Here is a 6,000-nt window from a genome sequence, read left to right as displayed (position 1 = left end):
GTGTAAATCTAAGGAACCGGGAGATCAGTCAGGGCAGGTGAACTTATCTGAACTTGAGATATGAGAGAGAGCGAGGTCGAGAAAAACAGGCATAATTTAAAAAATTGGAAAGTCAAAAAAACAAACAAGCTAAGGTATCAGGACTGACAGAAGAAATGGCTGGACTAGCCAAGGCAAACGCACAAGACAGCAAATGAAGGGAAAATAAATAGGGAGAGAAATCAAACCGGGGTACTGGGAGAAAGGTGCATCTGATAACGAGCAGCCACAATTATAAAACAGGAACGAATCCGCAGTGAATCTGCAGTTTTTTTAATCTGTTTTTTACGATATGCAAGCATTTTTTCTTAATCAGATATAATTGTTGTCATATCGGATCCACAGATAAATGATAACATCTGGTAGGTGTTTCAGAAATTGCATGCAAGACAGCCATTGCAGCACTGTAATTTGGGACAATGTGAAATAATTGATATAGGCATTATGAAATATAAATGTGGAGATGGGGAGGTGGACAGATGCCGGAAGAATTGTCGGCGGAGCGAGGGAAGCAAGCTTTTATTTCCTCGGGATTTGAATGGAAGGCCTAGATTAACAAGCTCCTCCCAAATTTACGTTTGGAACTTCATTTATGCTCAAGTTAGATGTGTTAAATGCTTGAAAGTTTAAGCTTAACGCTATGAAACGGCCCACTTGTTTAAAATTCTCTAAATTTTGTAATGTTTACTATATAACCTTTCTTTCAATATTAATCTTCTAAGTAACTACAGCTCTTTAGAAATTAAATTATTGTCTCTGTGACAATGTTTAAGTATAATTTTTAGAGTTGGGGTACTCGAGTTCGAGTTACGAGTCCAATTTTAATGGACTTGGATGCATTTTTTCTCAGACTTGACTCGGACTCGAGCCTTTGGGACTCGGGATTTTTTTCCTAGTCCATGATAATTGATTTGTAAAATAAATGAACAAAATAAATAAATACAAATAACGAAACAGAAGTTAATGAAACATGAATTAACTGTGTAACTTTTTAAATAGTCAGGAAAATATTTTTCTGAAAAACCGATAAACAGCACCTATTTATTGTTTTTCTATTTTAAAAGCATTGACGAGCTGCTTAAATATGTTCTTTTACAGTTCATTCCACAATAAAATGCACAATGAAATATGAAGTTATTTTGGGCAGCGAAATGTTTTGTTTATAATTTAATTATAGATTGGGTGACCAGACGTCCCGGTTTATAACACAGGACAGTTCCGGTTTTTGGTAGGGTCACAGATTTTTTCTTCTTAAATTAAATCTCCTCATTGTCCTTATTGCTTTTGTCTCTGGTATCGTTTGCAGAGAAGAAAATCAGTTTTGTTCGCACGTTGATTTGACGATACATTTGTTCTAGTCTTCAGCAAATCAGTTGAAATGTATCTGGTTACCATGGCAATGACGTCATGCACTTTATCGTCTTGTAGGTCAGCGCAAATGCCCAAAATAATGCAAAAATGCATGTCTTCGCGCAACACGTGAGAATGTAAGCGAGGTGTTTCCATAATGTGCATTTTCCCCGTGAGCATGGAGGTAAATCAGTGAATAAGTGTCACATTCAGACACCTGCACTGCACTTTTTACATAGTACAAGCACTTAAAGGAATATTCTGGGTTCAATACATGTTAAGTTCAATCAACAGCATTTGTAGCATAATGTTGATTACCACAAAACATTTTGACACGTCCGTCCTTTTTCTTAAAAAAAAAAAAAAGTATCAATGAATGTTTGCACCTTTTGCAATAGTTGTGTATGTGTCCATCAATTGTCCTAAGTGTCAAAAGCTGGATGTCTATATCATTTAGCCACTGTTGGGAAGAACTCAAATGTGCAGAAGATGCTGGGAAACCAAAGAATGTATAGTATTTTTGTTAAGAAAAGTGGGCAGCTTCACAGCTCAGGACAAAGCAGGGACTCATGAACAATTATTATACAAACAGTCATTAATCATAGAGAAAGCAAAACACCATATTAAAGGGTTTGCTCTCGTGCCAGTAGCTCTAAAGCTCGCGTGCAGTCTGTCTCATGAACGCGCACAGGAGATCAATGGTCGGTCAAGAGTTTTACTTAATAACACATCAGATTTCAGTTTGTTTCTCACCAAACCTTATCGTTTTACTTCAGAACAAGACATGAGTCACACACAATAATTTATTAGACTTCTGAATTTTGAAGCTTGAAGAAGTGGTCACCATAAACTGCCATTGTGTGACATCACTGAGCACAATTTATTTATTTTTTTCACAATATCTCCCTTTGTGTTAAGAAAAAGAAAGAAAATCATATGGAGTTGTAACAACACAGGGGTGAGTAAACAATGACTGAATTTTCATGTTTGGGTGAACTAATCCTTTTAGAAACAAGGGAATGTAAACTTTTGAACCGGATCATTTGTTTAAATTCAGTTACCATTTTGTCTTGTGGAATATATGTGAGTATCTGTTGTCAAATAGCTTCTTCAAGGTAGTACTAAATACATGTTTATGATACCTCTTATTTTTTTTTAAACAATAACACACAGACACATCAGGGTTTTAGGTGCACAAGCAGTGCGCAGAACTGCCCCACATTTTCTGTGAATTAACAATCATGTCCGAGTTAAATGGCCCTAATAATAGCAGTGGGCTTTACCAGTGTTTTCGGATGTAGTATTTGCAGTCACGTTGTGAGATATAACTTCTCAGCGAGTGCTAATTACGTGTTGACTCATTATTTTCCCAAACCAGTTGGCAGATAGAGACAAAAAAGAAATCTCAGTATATATTATTTCTTTAGATAGGGATCATTTTAGATAAAACTAAACTAAATTGAAAGGACAAATTGAAAAGAAGTAGAAATAAAATTCGAAACAATAATAACTCAGGTTGTAATGACTAACGCAGTTTTCACTTTCTTTAGTCTATGTTTGTGTGGAGGGGAAATGCAACAAATAACTGAAATGTCAGCAGAATGCAATAAGAAGTGTGTTGAAGGACAGTTTTGTCTTCATACACCTAAAGCATATGCTTTCATTCTGAAACCACTCTGAAGTTTGTTCAGCAGGAAACTAATATAAATATAATATAAAATATATATATATGAAATACAACAGAGGTGTTAGTGTTACATTTATATTGACAATTGTTTTTATTAGTTGTGAAAGTTAAAATAATATTAAAATAATGATGTTGAGTTTACAGTTACAATTTGAATTCCGATTCATGAACAGATTAATTCAGACTTGACTCAGCCTGTTATAGACTCGGTCTTGAGTCTGACTCGGCCCCTTTTGGACTTGGACTCGACTCGGCTTCGATTGTTTAAAGACTCGGACTTGGCTCGGACTCGACTAAGGTGGACTCGAACCCAACACTAATCATTTTTGTGTAAATGCATTGAAATTTATTGGTCAAACTACTGGTGTCACAATAAACGGGTCTAAAATTGCTTTGTGAGGTGTGTGTCATTTGCTGCCAGATAGGCTGTAGACACACTTCTCACTGTAAAACTCTAAAAATAGTGCTCTGTCAGCAGGTACTTGGAGATGGACTCTGTAATCTCAACTATTTATTTACTGTTTTTCAATTTCCTGAGAATGTATACTTATTTCAGCGAGCTAGTTCAGTCAGGAACACTTCCGTTAAATCAATACTTGACTTAAAATACTTGAATCAATACTTTATTCAATTATAGACAATTAAAGCAATCTGTTGGTTTTGGCGGTATGGTTCTGTTCTGGGCCAACTCTCTCTGCAGCCATGCATGGACGGAGCAGGGAGTGCAGCAAATAAAAACCCCAGGGGTAATAGAACAGATCCAGCAGAATCATTACAACATTGTTTAAAAAAAAATTAAACATACTGACAGTGCAACGTGGTACAATACTTCGTTGCATTATAGACTAAATGTACACTTAAAGAACTTCATATACTGTATATCAATTTGATTAACCAAGAACAAGTTGCAATAACACATGGAAGATAGGAATTCCAAACTCGTGAAAAATTGTAGCACAGAACACAAGACAAATGTAGAGGAAATTAAAAGAAAAGCTGCCATACAAGAGTGGAGCTGTGGATGGAGGAGGGTGTTAAGTGCAGCTTGCATCCATGCAATGGAAAGGCAGCTAAGGCAATGAATAAATGGAGGACTTAAAAAGGACATTTCTGATAAGCATCTGAATTGTATTGGTAATGAACAGGGTGAGCATCAGCTGATTGCGAGCTTGACTCACGTGACCTGCCTGAACTGATGCTACGCTTGATTTGTTTTAAGCCTAATAAACAACACCTAAACCTTTTAAAACTGGACAGTTACATTCATGCAAAGTTGATAGACTCCCTAATGTTCACAAGGTTCTGCGTTGATACAATGAGTGCTTTTGATGACAAAATACATTTACATTTATTCATTTGGCAGATGGGAACGCAGAGGAGCATAAACAAGCCAGTTATGCCCTCCGAAAAACTATCAGAACAGCAAAACGCCAGTACAGGAACAAGATTGAAGGACAGTTTAACACCACCAACTCTAGAAGCATGTGGCAGGGAATTAACATCATCACGGACTTTAAAGGGAATAAAAACTCCGCCATGAACACCGCTGCCTCTCTCCCGGATGAGCTAAATACTTTTTATGTTCGTTTTGAGGGAAATAACACCGCCCTCGCGGCGAGAGCTCTCGCGGCCGAAGCTACAGAGGTTAGTTCACTCTCCGTCTCTGTAGCGGATGTAACCCGATCCTTCCGACGGGTGAATATCCGCAAAGCCGCGGGCCAAGACGGCATTCCGGGCCGTGTCATCAGAGCGTGCGTGAACCAGCTGGCTGGTGTTTTTACGGACGTTTTCAACCTTTCCCTCTCTTTGTCTGTAGTCCCCACATGCTTTAAAACATCCACCATTGTGCCTGTTCCAAAGCAATCAAATATAACTTGCTTAAATGACTGGCGTCCTGTTGCTCTGACCCCCATTATCAGCAAATGCTTTGAGAGACTAATCAGAGATTACATCTGCTCTGTGCTGCCTCTCTCTCTAGACCCATTGCAGTTTGCTTACCGCAACAATCGCTCCACTGATGATGCCATTGCATCTACACTACACACTGCTCTCTCCCACCTGGAAAAAAAGAACACTTATGTGAGAATGCTGTTTGTAGACTACAGCTCAGCATTCAACACCATAGTGCCCTCCAAGCTAGATGAGAAACTCCGGGCTCTGGGTTTAAACAGCTTGCTGTGCAGCTGGATCCTGGACTTCCTGTCAAGCAGACGCCAGGTGGTTAGAATAGGCAGCAACATCTCCTCATCACTGACCCTCAACACTGGAGCCCCACAGGGCTGTGTTCTCAGCCCACTCTTGTATTCCTTGTACACACATGACTGTGTGGCAACACATAGCTCCAATGCCATCATTAAGTTTGCTGATGATACGACGGTGGTAGGTCTGATCACTGACAATGATGAAACAGCCTACAGAGAGGAGGTGTACACTCTGACACACTGGTGTCAGGAGCACAATCTCTCCCTCAACGTCAGTAAGACAAAGGAGCTTGTGGTGGACTTCAGAAGAAAAGACAGAGAACACAGTCCCATCACCATCAATGAAGCACCAGTGGAGAGAGTCAGCAGCTTCAAGTTCCTGGGTGTCCACATCACTGAGGAACTCACATGGTCCATCCACACTGAAGTCGTTGTGAAGAAGGCTCATCAGCGCCTCTTCTTCCTGAGATGGCTTAGGAAGTTTGGAATGAACCGCCATATCCTCACACAGTTCTACACCTGCACTGTAGAGAGCATCCTGACTGGCTGCATCTCCACCTGCTACGGCAATAGCACTGCCCACAACCGCAAAGCCCTGCAAAGGGTGGTGCGAACTGCCAGACACATCATCGGAGGTGAGCTTCCCTCCCTTCAGGACAGATATACCAGGCGGTGTGTGAAAAAAGCTCAGAGGATCATCAGAGACTCCAGCCACCCGAGCCA

The sequence above is a fragment of the Myxocyprinus asiaticus genome, chromosome 43 (genome assembly GCF_019703515.2).
Source record: "Myxocyprinus asiaticus isolate MX2 ecotype Aquarium Trade chromosome 43, UBuf_Myxa_2, whole genome shotgun sequence".
NCBI lineage: Eukaryota > Metazoa > Chordata > Actinopteri > Cypriniformes > Catostomidae > Myxocyprinus > Myxocyprinus asiaticus.
Note: the sequence above shows the minus strand (reverse complement) of the source record.